This window comes from Rhinolophus sinicus, linkage group LG10 (genome assembly GCF_036562045.2).
Source record: "Rhinolophus sinicus isolate RSC01 linkage group LG10, ASM3656204v1, whole genome shotgun sequence".
Classification (NCBI taxonomy): Eukaryota; Metazoa; Chordata; class Mammalia; order Chiroptera; family Rhinolophidae; genus Rhinolophus; species Rhinolophus sinicus.
The window spans coordinates 91,606,861-91,625,240 of NC_133759.1; the positions used below are offsets into that span (position 1 = coordinate 91,606,861).

At 45.1% G+C, this 18,380-nt stretch overlaps 1 protein-coding gene and 1 pseudogene across 5 annotated transcripts in view; both read left to right on the forward strand.

Moving 5' to 3' along the window:
• Window positions 1–18,380, forward strand: part of GRIA1 (glutamate ionotropic receptor AMPA type subunit 1) — a 289,345-nt gene that overhangs the window by 117,509 nt on the left and 153,456 nt on the right. The window lies entirely within an intron of this gene.
• Window positions 637–17,301, forward strand: LOC109457456 (N6-Methyl-AMP deaminase; annotated as a pseudogene).

Below are 18,380 nucleotides of genomic sequence, written 5' to 3' on the forward strand. Positions count from 1 at the left end.
TCTTTTTGGGGCCCTTCTTGGTTCCTAAGCATAATACTTCTTACACCACATTCTAATCACTTGTGTTTCCCACCCAGTAGTTCCTCCAGGATATTTCATCCTCACACAGTGCCTGCCATATAGTATGCCATTTAAGGTATATTTATAGAACGAATGAATTTTAGTTGTACCATACAGATACAACTAACATTCAGCAGAATTTAAAGGGAGGGGTACCTTACTGAGCATTAAGCGGAGCTTCAGGGCAAAGGACTTCTAAAAAGTTGAGCTGTGGAGGCCACACAGCGTGGACATAGCAGCTACGATGGATGGTTGGCACACCATGCATAGTCCCAGAAATAGCAACATGACAAGGGTGTCCTGTACATACCAGCAGGCAGCCAGGGAGCTACTGCTGGGAGCCCTGCTGGCATTGGTGCTTGAAACTTGCAGGCTCTGCACACTCATGGTGGTGATCCATCACCATGGTGAAGCTGAGCCCAGAGCTACATACATATGCAGGTAATCTTATCAACATGTGTGGAAAGAAAGCAATCTGAAGGAAGTTCAAGACCACAAAACTTACTGACCAAAGTACATTGTATTCATAACAAGAATAAACGCATTCGGAGAAAGACCTTTTTATTCTACTAAATCATGATGGAGACAGAAGAACAACAGCCATGGGAGACAGCCTTTTGCTCAGAATTGCCTGAAATGGGCCTTCATGGCCACTTGAATGGACCACTTAGTTCTAACACCATGAAATTAACAGCCGACAAGCCAGGTCTTAAAATCCATGATGGGAGGACTAATTGACAAGGTAAAGAAAGAGCTTCAGAGGAATGTTTCCAGATGTTCCAGTTCATTCATCCGCTTACTACTGGTCCTGAAGATATACTAATGGTCACAAAAGATGTCATGAAAAAATTCATAGACGATGGTGTCAAATCCCTGGAACTTGACAAGGAAGCTCCCGAACGAGCAGCGTACCCAGAAGGGAACATGCTACAGGAATGACCAAAAAGATGCATGTGGACTTTGTAAATGAGGGTATAAAACAGTCCAAACAAGAAAACTTAGACATTGATGCGAAGCATTTGACTGCAATGGACAGAAGACCTGGCCAAGGAGACTACTAAATTTGTTGAAGAGTTCTTCCTTTCTACCGAGAAAGCACTTCTTGCCCTTGACCTCAGTGGAGACCCTACTAGAGAACAAGCAAAAGACTTCTTGGAACCTCTCTTAGAAGCTAAAATGCAAATCTGAAGTTGGCATCACATCTTTGGAAGATTCCAATCCCCCCCATCCCCCAAAAGAAGTAAAGAAAACACAAGGATGCCCGGAACTGCTTCCTGGCAGACTCGGGGATGGAGCATTTCTCACCCCCTCTGAGGGAGAACTTGGTGAAGCAACACCAGGTACCAGTAGGTGTGGCTTAGGGCAGCAGGTCCTCCAGACAACCCTCTGTCCCTTCTTCCCTCAGCCTCCAGGTTGCAAACCATCTGAGAGAAGCACTGTACTAAAAATACAAATAATCATTTAGAATTTAAAAAAAGAAAAAACGTTGAGTGGGGAGCCATGGGCGTATTAAAACTCCTGTCTCTGGATGTTTGGACTCACTGCGTGAACCTAGGCAAGTAATTTATTCTCTCCAAACCTTAGTTTCCTCATCTGTACATTTGAAATGATAAAACCTGGATAGTTGGGAAGTGGAAATGAGGGAATACATTAGAAACTCAGCACAGTGGTCGTTCTTTATAAGTACCCAAGTGTTTGTCATGGCCTCTGCTGCTGCCACTATTTGTCTTCTAGTATTATTATTAGGGAGAGTTGGAAGAAGAAGCCATTTCAGGCAGAAAGACACTTGTAAGTGAAAGCACAGAGATATGAAAAAACTCTTGCCCACGGGCATAAAGATGATACATGGCATTGACAAGAAAGGCTATAGATATTCAGTGCTGAGAGATTCCTCTGAGCCAAGGAATCAAATGCTCAAAAAATTAAGAGAGCTGATGACATCATGGCTCCTTCCTATTTTTAAAAGCTACATGTTAAAATGAGGCGTCCAGTGTGTGTCTGAGTCCAGTCTGTATGTGTGTTTCCCATTAAACATAGAGGCGAGGCTCTGGATAGTGGTTGCCATTTTATTCTCAGGAAGTGGATAAATCAGCCATTTGATCCCCTGGGAATATGGGCTGCTGACTCCTTATTCTTTTGGAGGAAGAGTAAAGTGTCATTAGTCATCTTTTCCATTTGGAAGTATGACAGCAGTTTGGGCTCTGTGTCTAGCCATCTAGTCTTTTCCTAAGGTTGCCCATATAGAAACATGAAAAGATGTGATTCGGTCCTTGTGCCTGGGATTAAGGAGAGTGTGTGTGCGGGAATACATGATCCGTTAATTGGTTTCCTTGCCTTTGATCTTCACTGGGCCACCTACTTTCAGTCCATAAGACCTTATAGAAGTAGCCAAATAAAGTACTTCAGGGTAGGCCATTCCTCTCATCTTATACCTACAATGGGTCCCCATGGCTGATTAAAATTGCTTAACCATCTTTTTCTGCCGATTATTTGCATTTCCCTCCTGTCTATCTTTTTGCCTTAAGTCCTTCTGATGAGCTCTGTGCCCCCTGACTACCCACCTGTCCCCACCCCCCAAAAACAACTCACATGCACACTGCTTTTGGCCTCTCTGATTTTCCTCAAACTGCTTCTTCAACTTAGAATGCCCACATACTGTTATGATTCCCTAAAGAGCCAGGATTTGTATTTGAGATGGATGTAGTAATGACTAGAAAATAACAGGATTATTTTGTTTCTTGTGCATTGGTTTTCTTCCCAGAGATGAACTGTTTGGTTTAACATTTGGCTTAATTGTGTCACTTTGGCAAGGGTACAAGTGGACTAGAAACCTGTGTGAGGATAGGATGGAAGGTTTGGTAAGTGGAATCTAGAGTTTAAACTTTCTAGTTAAGAATATTACTACCCATGGGGGTAGTTAGCGTTTTATCCTATATACACCCCACTTAACCAGTTTTTGGACTTTAAGCAATCTTAAAATTTTGGAAAAACCACAAGTATATACATGCAGAATAAAAACTTTTCTGAACCAGATGAAAGAATGACATCACTCTTGCCCCCTGCAGATGTGCTGACTCTAATGCTACATAAATGAGAGTTGAGTGATTTAACAGACTGGGCCACTGAACTTGTTAACAACAGATGTCAGATAGGACAAACAGCAGGTGAGAGGAGATGGGGTGTGAGCGATGGCTACTGGCAAAGGGAGGAACGAGAGCCGACAAGGAGGTAGGGACCAGTAGAACCTACAGACTCACCAAGTATGACGCTGTCTGGGGACCAAAACAAACCAACAGAAACAAATAAAACAGCCGACCGCTTTAGGAATTTTTAAAGGAGTCATCATTGACAGCAATGCTCATGGTTATTAATCAGCAACCAGATATCCTGTGCCTCCTCTGCACCAGGTTCCAGCCCAGGAAATCAAGGAGAATAGAGAAAAGTATAAAACTCAGTGCCTAGCTCTGAAAGTATTTACCATCAGTGGGACCACTGCACTGGCCAAAGTAAAATTGTATATATTAAGCTCCTTTTACAAAAGTAAGGGCATGTAGAGAACTGATGAAGAGCTTTTTCTCTTCAAAATATTTAAAATGACTTAGCCACTTCCAAAAGCCCTGTGTTTACTACTTTCTCAGTGATGTCATTTCCTGACAATGCTAATCTTGGAGGCATTTCAGAATAGTGAGCTCACCAAGCTCCAGCAGCTGTCTCTCTCTGCAGACTTAGATACCGGCAAGCCATGACCTCACTTGGGCCAGAAGCAGGTCTCAACCGCTTGATCAAATTGTGGTCAGAAAGGCAGTCTGGTTTAAACTGTTTTCCCTCTTGACTGTTAACTTTTTCAATGAAAGGAAGTGTCTCACTCAAGGGGCACACTTTCCCTGAGATGCCACAGGGATGAGGCCACAGCACCTATACCTACGGGGCATTAGACAAAATGCAAGTTGAGTCCTGTGCTAGATCAGGAACCGGTAAAGTCAACCTTGTATTGAAGTCATTTGAACGCAGTGGTTATTGTATTCCACCAGGGCAGTCATGTAGAGCTGAGGAGTCTGAAGATCTTACTCATTTTCAAAAGGCTGATGTAGGGGACTATTTCTGCAGGAAAGGCCTCCTCTAAAAGAAACTTGAAATTCTAGAAGTTGGGTGCTATGTCTGCTCAGAGACAGGAAGGGTAATCAGGCAGCGGTAGCATGTGGTTCTTGGGAGAAAAATGGACTACATTTCATATAATACGGAAGGTGTGGGTGAGGGTAAGCGTAATAGGAACCAGAACCAGGACCAGCCATTGATGTAAAATGGAAAAAGCAGTGTGTACCTTTATTCCACTGTCCACAAATTCCATTTAGGAAAAAGAAAAAGAGAGGAAGAAAAAATTAGGAGTGGGAAAATGTTCCCACAACTGCTTAGCCTTTGTGGTCTCTTAAAGTCTGAGGCAGGTCAGGAAAATATGGTGGCAACACCAGACTTGGAGTCAGGAAATATAAGTTCAAGTGTAGGCCCGACGGCTGACACCCTCACTGCTCGAGTTTAAAGACAACTTCCCCCTTCCCAGAACATCCACCTCTTGCCTATGATAGAAGGGAGTCAGATAAAGCCCTTATCGTTCCTTCCACTTCTGGCATTCTAGCGTTCAATAATAATAAACTAAAACTTTTTTTTAATGTTCAATGCACAGTGAAATGTATGCAGTGAAGTGACCTATGAATTCTGCTTATCTTTACATGTGAATTAAATACAAATGCAAAATGAATAATTTGGGTAAAAATCATTACCCTCTGTAGATGAGGACGTATATTGTAGTTCTGTTGCAGTGTGAAGATCAAATCTTGCAAAAGCTGAGATAAGCATTGAAAAATGTACGGAGACGACATCCTACTGTGGTCTAAGTTTTCTTTTCCTTCCGTGAGACCTTTTCATTTCTATTTTTGCACACATGCTTAGAGAGGACAAACATCCCTGAGATTCTACATGGGACAATGGTACAAGCACTTAAGATAACATCAGCTCACCTGAGCCCAGTCATAAGTAATGGCACCACCTATAGATATATACAATCTAGAGGACTCACGTGTATACGGCCTCGGGTAAATCTGAGGTGGTATCTACCTGTACTGAGAGAAAGTAAAATTTATTCAGTTGTTACACATGAACTTGAGTTAAGAAAATAACCCAAGAACAAGGTAACCCATGCTTACTGGGTGCCACAATTTGTGTTAGCACTTGACATGTTTACTTTCATTTTATTCTTAGACTAAAAGCACCCTATCAGAATACAGTTTTTAAACATTATTTGATTTTTCTGATTCCTATTTGTAAGTGGGGAAACTGAGTCTTGGAGGGGTTATGAGGTCTCACAGCCAGTAAGCAGAATAAGCTGAGATTGAAAGGTTCCCTGACTCCGAGGCCTGCGCTCGTCCACAATACCATGTTCCTTCTGGGGCTCCTAGTTCCCATTCCAGTTCTGCTCTTATTCGGCTGTGGTACCTGAAACAAATCGCTTAAGTTCTTAAATCTAAGTTTGCTCGTCTGTTAAAAATCACACACACACAAAAAAAAACACACCCAAAACAGTGAATCGTGGCCTCTGCTCTTCTTCCATGGTTTGTGGATGGTCTATACAGAGAGGGCCACAGTCAATTCACTGGGGACGGTGACTTTCACAGTCATGAAGCATGGGTTTTAAGAGGTCCGTGGACAACCTGAAACCTTATGTAAATTGTATTATATATTTACACATCTGTATTGTTTGAGGAAAGAGTCCAAAGCTTTCCTGAGGCTCTCAAGGAAATGTGTATCCCTAAATGCCTAAAACTTCTGATGAGTAGATCTATGATGTCTTCTAGCCGCCCAAAGCATCTGCAACAATCTGACATAAATGAAGGTTTAGTACATGAAGGGAGCTCAAAGACAGAGACTATGCAGAAGAGACACTTGCATAAGAGACTATGTGGCCTCATGGAAAGAGACCTGGCAATGAATTGAGGATTCTGGGTCCTGGTTTACTCCGCCTTGTCAGTCAAAGAGAGATGCTAATTCTTGCCTGCCTTCCCTAAAGTGGTTATTATAAGACTCAAATGTGATAATATAGATGAAAGCACTCTGGGGAAACATAAAGTGTCCTGCAAAAGTATGGTATTAACTGTGAGATATTAAAGTATCAAGTCATTTCACTAGTTGTCAACTGAGAAAGAGGGAAAATTGCAAGTTCCATCAGCAAAATTTAGAAACCCTGCTTTTTCATCCTTCATCAAGGTCCTGCAACTGATACTTATGTGTAAATTTCCTTGACTTTGATGAGAATTAGTTGCAAATACAGCTTGCAGGATTCGGATGGAGAGCCTCACCAGCCTGGGAGCTGGAAAGCAGAATGTATGGTTCTTTCCCTAGGCGAGAGTGTTCCTCTTTCATCTCCTATATTCCATGAGTCAGTGGTTCTCAAAATATGGTCCAGGACCAGCAGCATGAGAATCTGTTAGAAATGCAAATTCTCAAGCCCCGTACCACTGAACAAGAAATGCTGGGGGTGGGCCAAGCAGTCTGTACTTAAGAACCCCTTCCCCCCCCCATATCCCCCCGCCCAGGGAATTCTGGTGCGTTGCATGCTCAGGTTGAGAACCACTGCCATAAGTGATTATTTCAGGCTAATACTTTGATCATGGGTACTCAAAAGAGTATAGTGGGGCTCCAATAACCTGAAAGAGTACCTAGTACGGATCCACGCAGGGCTGGTGTCAGCAAAGGCTGAGCTGGGGGACACCAGTGTTAGAAAACATGGTAGGTGTGGCCAAAACGTGCTTAAATACACCTCTTAGGTATATAGCTCCAGGCTAGGTTTTATGAGAAGAAGATGGCTGTTTCAAGGAATTCGACTCGCTCAAAATTCAGCAAGTACAAATAGCTTTGGCGTCCTTGGCAGCCAGAGAATAACAGCAATCCAAAATTAACCCATGCATATGTAAAAGTTAGCTCCACAGTAAGCTTTCTTCTCTGAGCCTCGAAATTATGGAACACAGCAATACATATGAAAATAACTCATGTTTATTGAGCATTTATTATATGCTTAGCACTGTTGTAAGTGATTTTTACGTGTTAATGGTGCTTATTTTTAGCCATTTACTGCACCACGCCCTTTGCTGGGCTCTGAAAATATAACTGCCCTCAAGGAGCTCACACACCAATGGGGGGAAATTAGAAGAAATGAGCCCATTATTGCTCCAGTGAGGACTAGGAAGAGCAAGTTCAGGGTCATTTCAGAGGCTTCAGTGAGGCACGCAAAGACTTATGTAAACAGAGGTTCTCAAAGGAAGAAACACCTCAATTTAAACTTCTGAAGGATGAGAGGATTGGTCATGTTAGAGTGGGGAAAACTGAGATTTAGGCACTTGGGCCACTGCCCTCTAGGTCACATATCAAGTAAGTGGTAGTGTTGGGATTTGAATTCAAGTCGGTCCAATTCAAAGCCCTTGTTTTTAACCATTAAGGCGAGGCCAGAAAGTAGGTTTTTATCAAGCCTGTCAATTCTGATAAATTGGTAGTGGCTTCCAGGAATGCTGATGATGAGGGCTCCGAGGACTTAATGGGACTCACATAGAAAGCATGCCAGGATCAATTAGTGATGTCTGCCTTGGGTGCAGCATAGGAGAGCATGTGTGTCATGAACTTGCTGACTGTGCACTAGAGAGCAATGCCTGCAGGACTTAGCACAAAGAGGGAGAGACCTGCAGAGCTGTTTCTTATTCATGTTAAGACTGTCTCTGACTTCAAGGAAGCTATCACTCAACAGCATCAGCGGGGGCTTATTATAATATATGTTACTAGGTGGTAGTAAGTGACAGCTCAGGATGTTATGAGCTGACGGGGCATTCAGTGGGGAAGGGAATCATGTTTTCTTTAAAAAGTGAAGACACTGGTTAAGTGTAACAGTGACAAACAAACAACAATAAAGAACAATCGAACTTATTAATCCACACACTTCAAAATTTACAGGCCAGTTCAGTTTTCATTTTTATTTCCATTACTTCCATCAACGTGGAAGGTCTTGATATAACAGAAAATGGCATTGTTTGGAAGTAATGGGACCCATACATGTCAAGAGAGCTTCATCATGCCCAGGGGAAACTTAAATTTAGAAATGCCATCCAAAAAATTACGCATTCAATATACCTGATGGCTCATCGGTGGAGTAGTTTGGAAATTGATATAAATAAGAGCGATTGAGAAAGTGGCTCTTTAAGGAAAGGATGATAATAAGTTAGTGCCATTTTGCTTTACACATGGTTTATGAAGCTAGCAAGATGGTGGATAAGCTCTTTGAAGGCTAATCAATATTGTTTACATAGTATATTAAACTAATATATGGATTAAAATCACTAAAACAACAACAACCAAACTGGTCCTCATAATCAAAACAAAACAAATGGGTACCATCAAGTCAGTCAGTACTTGGAAATGACTTCTGAATGAATTTCCTTTGCAAAGGCTTTTTCACTTCTCCTGTCCCACCTTCACATTTAACTGTTACAAGCACTTTTATCCTCAACATTAACCAAAAAAAAAAAAGGCTCATGTACTGGAGATACAGATTAAAAGAAGATGACCTCCCCCCAAATCCCAAGGTCAGAGCCATTTGCCATCTGGGCATTTCTCCCCAGGAAGGCTGTTTTATGAATGATCAGCTCTCATTAACTGGGGCTTGGCCAGCAAAATGCGCCCATTTTCAGAGGCGCTCTTTGTGGGTGAGAGCAGCCTTGGGTGTCACCATCGAATAAGCAGGCCATGAGGCTGTGGGTCTCCACAGTCCCCACCCCAGATCTGTGCCTGCTTACTCAGCTGCTCCAAAGCCCCAGCCTCCACCACGAGAAACGAGCTTCTGTCTGGCCTTCCTCCCCCAAGGAATTTACATCAGAGATGAGGGGGAAGCTTATCACCTTAAGACTTTACTTCTCTGCGTTATGTGGGAAGACAGGATTTGACAGTACCGGGAATCAAAACATATTTCTGGTCAAGTCATGCTGACCAACACAGAATTGTCTTTGATTCACTTTACGATTTAGACACGATCTGAAACCTCAATAAGCGGAAAACAACATGACAATATCTGTGGAGAAGAGGCTCTGTAGTCACAGATTTACACGGGATTGACCTTCGCTTTCCCATCGGGTTAGCTAATCACGTGGGGAACTATACGAAATGGTATCTATCTATGTACAGGGACCCTGTGGATCTTAGTTATCTGCTACGTACAAATACCAGCGTGAAGAAAGTGTTCCAGAGTCCAGGGTTGGAGGATTCGTTTAGGTGGTAAGATTACATGTTAAATGGAAAGGGGAAGAAACTCATTTAGAAGTTTGCATTTAATACATCCAGGACTCGGAAGCTTCTTTGCATGGCTCCTGATCCATTTGTGCAGCAAGGAAATACCAAGTCAGTTCAGAAAAACGGCCTATTGGCTGTGCAATTTATCCATGTCCTTCACCCCTGGTAGGCTGCCGGATATATGTCCCTACATAATACATCTCTATTCTTTCAGTAACATTGGTGCTGAAGCTTAGCTGTGTTCTGTCATTTGTCCCATTGTTCTCTCTTTACTTCAGGTCCATGGGCTGCTTTCTCCTTCATTCCGTGGAGAGAGACAAAGCCCAGGGCTTTGGGCAGAGCCCAGGACTGCATGCACTGTGGATACCTGGTTTCTACTCCTACTTCTGCTACTAACATGTTGTATGACTTTTACACCAATATCTTTCCCTCTCTCAGCAGCCCAATCCACCATCAGTGCAGGATGGCTGATCTCTAGGAGCCTTTCTGGCCCTAACATTCTAAGACTTAGTGGGAACTGGAATTCTGTGTTCACTTGAGTTCAGTGTAACCAGCATTTGCCAGCTGCCTTCCTCTTTGGCATCAAGCATTGTACTGGGCACTGCAGTGGATATGCTTATATCAGAGTGTGAGCTCTCAATCTCTCTCTCTCCCTACCTCCTTTCTCTCTCTTGCTCTCTCTCTGTCTGTCTTTCTGATACCACAGCACTCACAGGTGAGGGGAAAGTCAGATGAGAGAAACAACTTTACAGATATCTCCAGTGCACAGCAGAACATACTATGTACTGTGAGGAAAGTAGAAATGATTACAGGGTCTAAAAGAGGCAGAAATTGCATCTATTTATGAAAAGTTAGAATAACACTTCATGGCATTTCAGATGAGCTTTGTCAGAGATAATCAAACAGGACGCAGTATAGTTTCTATAGCAACATTTACTGAACACATATTTTGTGCCAGCCATTGTTCTGAGTGCTTTACATATACTAGCTCATTTACTCCCCTCAGTCTTTTGAGATTGAGACTATGATTATTCCCATTCTGCATATAAAGAAACTGAGGCATAGATTGTCTAAGTAACAGGTTTAGGCTCAAATGGCAAGTGCCTGGATTCAACCCTAGGCGATCTGGTGCCCACATCCGGTATTAGTCTGGAAGCTCTACCGACCCTCACATATGGAGAGTCACTGAACTCTGGAGAGTGGACACTGAAGAAGACCTGACTGCCCGTGACCTTGGGCACATCCTTTCATGTCTATGACCTTCCAATTTCTTACCTGTGAAACAGCAGTGATGAGTACTTATCTCATTGGGTTGTTTTCATGATTCAGCAACATGACAGGTACAAAAATATTTTTAAATGATACCAAGTCCTACATAATTTTAAATAATAGAGGAAAGCAAGGGCAGCATGAACAAATGTCGGGAGGTGGCAAAGTACAAGGCACAGTTAGGCACATATTTAGGGCTGAGTGACTGTCTCTTGTGCTCCACGAGTCAGTGGTACCTGATGGGTTGGGTTAGGGTCTCTTTCCAACAGTTTCCACCCAAGGTCTCGCTTCATCTCATCTCTCCCAGATACGCTAGGCCTTGACGCTGCTCTCTCCGTATGGAGAATAATAAAGCCAGCCTATTTCCCTTGTATTTTGCACTGTTGAAGCTCACCCCAGAGTGCCAGTGCAAGTCTCATTAGCATTTGAGTGCAAATGACAGCATTTGAAGGAAAGAACTAGACCCTTAACCCTCAGTACTAATATAGACACCGGCACATTAGTTTCAGCAGAATGAGCTCATGTAGGAGTGAGGCTAAGGGACAGTCAGAGTGGAGTGGAACTTGTCTGCATAGAGAAATAGACTCATCGCAGCGGTGTCTGTGCAGCCAGATGTGTCAAAGGTCATCGCAATACCAGGCAAAGCAGCATCTTCAGGTGAGCCCAGGTTACCATAGGGACCAGTAGGAAAGCTGAAGGAGTACACAACGGTCAAAGCCAAAAACAAGGCAGTAGCTCAAGGGATGCTCAGTAGGAGATACACTGGCCTGGGGTCAGAAGACCTGAGTTGGATCCCTGCTTGTCTGATTTTTGGCTACTTGACCCTGGAGATGTCATTTCACCGCTGAGCTTCAGTTTTCTATAAAACGGCACAACTGATAAAGATGCTCTCTAAAGCACCTTCCATTCTGGAAGCCTAAAATCATGCAAGTTATTTTTAAGCAGAAACTTAACTACAGCTATTGTTAGGCTCCCAGCTAGAAGCTACCTGCGATTTGGCATTTCCTGCTAACTGCACAGGTAAAGTTTTCAGCTGCATGTTGCTCTTATCTTTCTTAGTGGCCCGATGATACGTTTGTAAAACACAAAAACAACAACACAACAATAGCAACTGCTGCAACAGACACAATAGCCAGGAACTGTGCCTTACAAGAACACATTTTAAATGCATTTGATTCACCCAGACAGCCCCCCTGAGTGGGTACTATTGTTTCTGCAATGCAGCTGAGGAAACAGAGTTTTCAGAGTTACTAATTAACTTGCCCCAGGAACAGAATGGGGAATTGAACCCAGTCTGTCCACCATCAAACCTTGTACTCCAGATGTCCAGCCAGGGGTGAACATAGATACATGAAACTACTGTCGCAGGTGGTCCTTGAAGCTTCTCTCCCTTGAAAAATGATCTCTACATACTTTTTTTTTTTCCATAGGGATCAGAGCCTTTCTTCCCCAGGAAGAAAGAAGTCACTAACTCCAGAGAAACAGAACAGGACAAGCCATCCTTTGCCTAAAGTGAACTCTGATGAAAGTAGACAGGCCTCCATTGGAGGAGAGATGGCCACAGGGACGAGGGTGGCGTGAGAAAAGGGATGTTGCCCCACCTCCTCAGTTATCTGAGAGATAGTCCACACAGGAGTCCCTGACCCCTGCCTGGCACTGCTCAATGACCTTCACCATGAAAGGGCTCAAGGAAAAGTAGGCCAGGGGAGTGTCACAGTTGATAGATCAAACAGATCAGAGAAAGCAACTGCATGTACCAGCCTTCCTTAGAAAGCATCTGTTCCCAAAGCACTATTAAGCGCCAGGTACACAGAAAGATTCCTAAGGTGCATCTCCTGTCCTTAAGGGAAGGGCTGGTGTATAAGATGGGAGATAACGCCAGGCCTGACTAGCGTGAATGCAAGACACCCAGTGCCATTATGAAAGTCTAAACAACTTGCTGCAGGTGTACCGTGGAGGATCAGACACAATTAACTCCAAAACAAGGCAGAGAGTGCTAAGGGCGTTAATGGAAGTAAAAGCTAAGAGCTTTGGGAGCCGGTGGCAGGTTGGATTGATTCTCACGAAGGCTCTCACGGAAGCAGTGGTGTTTGAGTGGGATCTGAAAGGATTGGAATGAGTGGAGAAGGGCCGTGATGAAATTCTCCTCCTCACAGGAGAGTCAGTGTACAGAGGAAGTCAGTTTGCCTATGTTTGCTTTTCTGAAGGCCGATGGCGACAACATCATGCAGTTGAAGTTCAGACTGACCTGGTTTTGACTCCTAGATCTGTCATGTCTGTGTGACCTTGAACCTGGGACTCTGCGTCTGTAAATGGAAAGCCTCGCCGTACCTTCTTCATGGGATTGCTGTGGGGAATAAAGAAATGAATGCATATGTTTAGCAATGCAGCTGTTTCATAAATGCTCAATAAGTGACAGCTTTCACTATCTGCATTGTTACCACTGCGGTGAGCATGCTCGAGCTCCCCTGGGTAACATCTGCAGTTAACCAGCCACTGTTGGAGAGCAGACAACGTAACAAATTAACGAAGTGCACCTACGTATGCATTTGCATTTGCCTCCACCCCATTTGCATTTCCCTCTCCCCAGATCCATGTAGAGCCAACATCGTTGCCTATTCTTGCCTCATAGCTTTGCTTTTTTTCTTTTGCGTTGTTTGGTTTTCTCATTCATACACTAGACCAAATCACCAAATCACTGTTTTGTTTTCTACTTTCTTTTCCATGCAGTAAGGGTTTACATGGGAGGGTGTGCTCCTCGAGGTATTTTCAGCTCCAGTGGTGAATGCACAAGAGCCATTAGTCAGTTTCTCAGGTAGAATCCTGTCTGGTCCACAGCTTGGCTTTGCTCTGTCTCCTATTCATTCTGCTGCCAGGAATCATCTGAGAATGTGGGAACTGCAGGGGGACTGCAGCCAAGTGTTCTGTTTTCCCCATGAAGACCACGAGGCCCAGAGACAAGAAGGGACTTGTCAAGTTTTAGCAGAAGGGCGGGGTGGGCCTGTGCACTGGATCCCAAGGGCGGCGACCACAAGCTTTTCTTCTCCTGCTCCCTGGAGACCAAGCATATAAATACTTTTAATCTCCCACACCAGCTCTAGCTTTGGGTGGTGTGACTAGGTTGAGGAGAATTCTGAAGGTGTACCTGGGCTCCATGGGAAAGAACACTAGGTTCTGGATGGAGGTGATGTCTGCGAGGACAGAGTAGCGGGGTGTCCAAGCATGCGTGCGTGCATTGCATAAGGCATTTCTGCCTTGCACTTTTGAAATTGTGTTTTTCCTTTAAGACCCTTATCTTAGAAGTCTGCCTTGTTTTCCCTCTTGAAAAGGAATTGGGATTTGCCCTTTCCTTGGAATGCACAGTACATGCTGTATTTCTACTGTAGGATTTATGTCATTTTCTCCTGTACCGTTTTTATTGATGGTTCCTGAGTCTCTCTCATCTCATTAGAATGTCCCCCTTCAAGTCAGGGGCCTTGGTTCCCCTTTATTCCATCCGATATGTTGAATCAGTGTTTTAATTATTCAGTGAATATCATGGTGTTAGATATAGTGTAAGGCAATTTAGCCTCACACTGTGGAATCAGACAGACATAGGTTTGAATTCTTGCTCCACCATTATCTGTTCAGTGATTTCCACCTACCTGTGCCTCAGTCCTTCTTTCATAAAATAACAACAACAGCAATAATACTGTGCACCCTCTAAGGCCGTCACAGAGATTAGAGTTCATGAATGTAAATGTGTCACCTGGTTCCTAGCATCAAAGGGCTCAGTATATGCAAGAAGCTATTAATAATATCAGAAACCATCACCATCCTCACCACCATCACCATCATCACCATCACCATCATCACCATCACCATCACCATCACCATCATCACCATCATCATTTGTTGCCATTGTTATGCTAGCAACAGGAATCCCCAAATCCTCAACCAGATGCTCTCTTTCCTTACGAGGAGATACACAAAGAAATAAACTGAAGGGGGAAAAAAACAACAGCCTGATGTTTATGATTATGTGGCTGTGGGTTTCTGTGAGATGGAGGCCCCAGGAAAGCTTCTTTCCCCGAGGCTCTCACCTAATCTTGGCTCTCTGGAGCTCAGCACGATGGGGACCAGAAAAGACCAACCCCCAGCAGTGGAGGGGAGGGGAGAGTTTTGCCCAGTGTCTTGAATAAGACATGTTTCCACCTCAGACCGTCAGAGTAGAGGTTCCTCTTACTCATGCTCAGAGCAGCCCCAGGCCTGCTGTCGGGCGGGAGACCCTGCTCGCTGCGCCATTTGTCGTGCGGGAGACCCTGCTCGGTCTCTGCTCCCGCTCCCCATACAAGAACGCAGGATATGGTGAGGCCAAAAAGGAACACCCACGGAGCCATAGGTAGGGGAGTCATACCACTATATTCTCTCTGGCGGCACTATACTCTCACTGGAGGCTGGATCCACACTGTCCGCAAACCGCCATCCACGCTTGCCAGCCCAGCCGCCATCTTCTTGCTAGCCCCCATTCTTCTCTTCTCCTCTCTCTCCTAGCGTAGCCACAGCAGTTATATTAGTGGCCAATGGCTCACTGGTTACAGCTGACGGCCAACTAGCCACAGCTGATGGCCATGCAATCACAGTTGATGGCCATTTACTACCTGAGCCAGGCACCTGTCTATGTGAGGCCGAGAGCCTGGAAACTGCTTTTTGGGGTTCTGTCCCCACACTCCACCCCTACAGGCTCTCGCCTCACAATCTACGCGACAAGCGTCTTCCGCGAGGGGCCCTGTGCGAGGAGCCTGGAGATGAATGCAATATCCTGGACACAACTAGGCTCTCTGGGCACAGCCAGGGTTTCTCAGGGCACCACCAGTACTTCTGGGCACGGCCAGACTTCCTGGGCTTCTTAGGGTACCACTAGTTTCCCCGGGCACAGCTAGGATTTCTCAGGGTACTGCCACTCTCTCTGGGAACAGCCCGACTTCCTGGGCACAGCCAGGGCATCTTCAGGGCACAGCCACTCTCTGTGGGCACAGCCACACTTCCTGGACTCAGCCAGGGCTTTCAGGGCACTGCCACTCTCTGTGGGCACAGCCACACTTCCTGGACACAGCCAGGGCTCTCAGGGCACTGCCACTCTCTCTGGGAACAGCCCGACTTCCTGGGCACAGCCAGGGTATCTTCAGGGCTCAGCCAGACTTCCTGGACTCAGCCAGGGCTCTCAGGGCACTGCCACTCTCTCTGGGCCTCTCAGGGTACCCTGCTGGAACAACAGCGACTCACAATCAAGGTGCTTACATATTCTCAATGGCGGCCAGTCAAGAGACAAAAGCAAATATCCCCCAGTTCCACTAACAACAGTTCCCAAACAAACAGTCAAGCGGTCCATTAAATTAGGGATGGAAGGCAATTCCCCATAGTCCATAGTCATTCACCAGGGCTGTCCTGGGGGTGAGGGACGACCTTGACCTCACCCTCATCTCCCACGGAGGACTCATCAAGCATTACCTCCTGGGACTATAAGTCCTGCATCCGGGCTGCCCGAGCAGGAACCTCTCGGCCCACAGGGCTGCAACGACCTTCGCTTTCTCCGGCCTGTGCTGGTTGGGGAACCATCCACATCTTTCCACCTCTCCACGGGGCTCCATCTCTGCTGCAGCTGCATGGCTTTTCCTGTGCTGGTGGGAGAACCATCCACGTCCTCCCACCCCTCCACGGGGGTCCAGCTCTCCGACAGCTGCTTCTCCTGGTCTTCCTGACACCGAGTGTTCATACACACAAACTGCTCCACCGTCCTTTGGAGAGCTTTGGCCGGCACCATACCCTGCTCGCTGCGCCATTTGTCATGCAGTGAGACCCTGCTCGCTGCGCCATTTGTCCTGCAGGGCGGCCTGCGGGGTCTCTGCTCCCGCTCCCCATACAAGAACGCAGGATATGGTGAGGCCAAAAAGGAACACCCACGGAGCCATAGGTAGGGGAGTCATACCACTATATTCTCTTTGGCGGCACTATACTCTCATTGGAGGCTGGATCCACACTGTCCGCAAACCGCCATCCACGCTTGCCAGCCCAGCCGCCATCTTCTTGCTAGCCCCCATTCTTCTCTTCTCCTCTCTCTCCTAGCATAGCCACAGCAGTTATATTAGTGGCCAATGGCTCACTGGTTACAGCTGACGGCCAACTAGCCACAGCTGATGGCCATGCAATCACAGTTGATGGCCATTTACTACCTGAGCCAGGCACCTGTCTATGTGAGGCCGAGAGCCTGGAAACTGCTTTTTGGGGTTCTGTCCCCACACCTGCACAGCACCCCAAAGAAACAATCCCTCAGAGATTTCACATCTCTAGCACCACAATCCATAACTGGCCTTATCACCTCCGTATCTGTCTTGGGGGAGGCACTGGGGGAAGGGTCATCCTAAACCAACAAATGGCCCCAGGAAGGAGGTTAGGTAGTGTCCTGGCCATAGTAATGGTGGTTCTGCATGTGGGCGTGAGGGAGGGCAATAATGTCATGTTCTAAGTATGTGTAGAACCTATGGAAGAAATCAGACCTTGAAACACAGAAATACACAGTTAGTAGTAACTGAATTTTTATCTGGAAATGACCATGCTTGCATAATCCACGCCTATCCTCTTACAGATGAAGAGCCAAAAGCCTTCGCATAAGGAGGGCAATAGTCTACTCACTGTGTATTCATTTACTTGGCTCTGATTGTACCTCTCAGTGCCAAGAACTGTTCTATGTGCTGGGTGGACATGCTGAGAAAAAGAGAAACAGGCTCTGCCCTCACAAACTTACAACCTAAAAGAGGGACAGAGAATCAACGAGCCCACAGTCAGATGCAGTGAAGACGCTCATAACCAACTTGCATTCAACCATCTCTTTGGATCCTTCCAACACAGGCTCTGACCTGCATTCTTCCTTCTCTCTGTAAACACCCCAACTAACACCCCTGGAGAGCGGAAAGCTCCTGGTCAGTAGACTCTTCTCTGATCAGCCCAGGTTTGTTGGCGATGTGCTAGGAATCAATTCTCTTTGTTTCAAAACCTATTTATACTTCTGTGTTTTTATTATACTTGGGCAATGCAACTAAAATTATGTAAACTGGTGGAATATGAGTGCAAAAAAAAGTTGTTTTATTTCTTGGGAAACTAAGTTAAATACTTTTGAAAGGCTCAAAGATGAATCACTAAAAACATTGTAATATTAGGTGTAGGCGAGATACACCTCTTAAAGGTTGGGGGAAAAGCACATAAAAAAAAATTTGCACTTACATTTATTTTCTAAGTGTCTTTAAGTTCCCAGTACATCAAAAAAATGATAAATACATGTGCACTTACATGTTTTAAGCTAAAAGAAAATACCTGCTATGAGTCATTTTTTGTGATTCTCCATTTTAACCATCCTTTTCAAATAATCTAATTGCAGTCCCTGCTACATCAGATAAAAGGGCTTCTACTATAATTGCAACTTGAGTAAAGTGCTGTGAAGGAAACAAACTGAATGCCTTGGCAGACAACAGTGGATGACCTATTTAGGGTGGTCCTTGAAGCTTGGGAAGAAGCCACCAAGCAAAAGTGGGAAAGGAGTCCCAGGTGGAGGGACAGCATGAGGGGAGGTCCTGGTATGTTGGAGAAACTGAGGCAGTGGACAATGGAAAGGGAAAGGATGAATGAAGTTGTTAGGTCAGCCGGGCTCAGACTATGCAGACCCTTAGGGGTCACGCCAAGGAGTTTAGACTTTG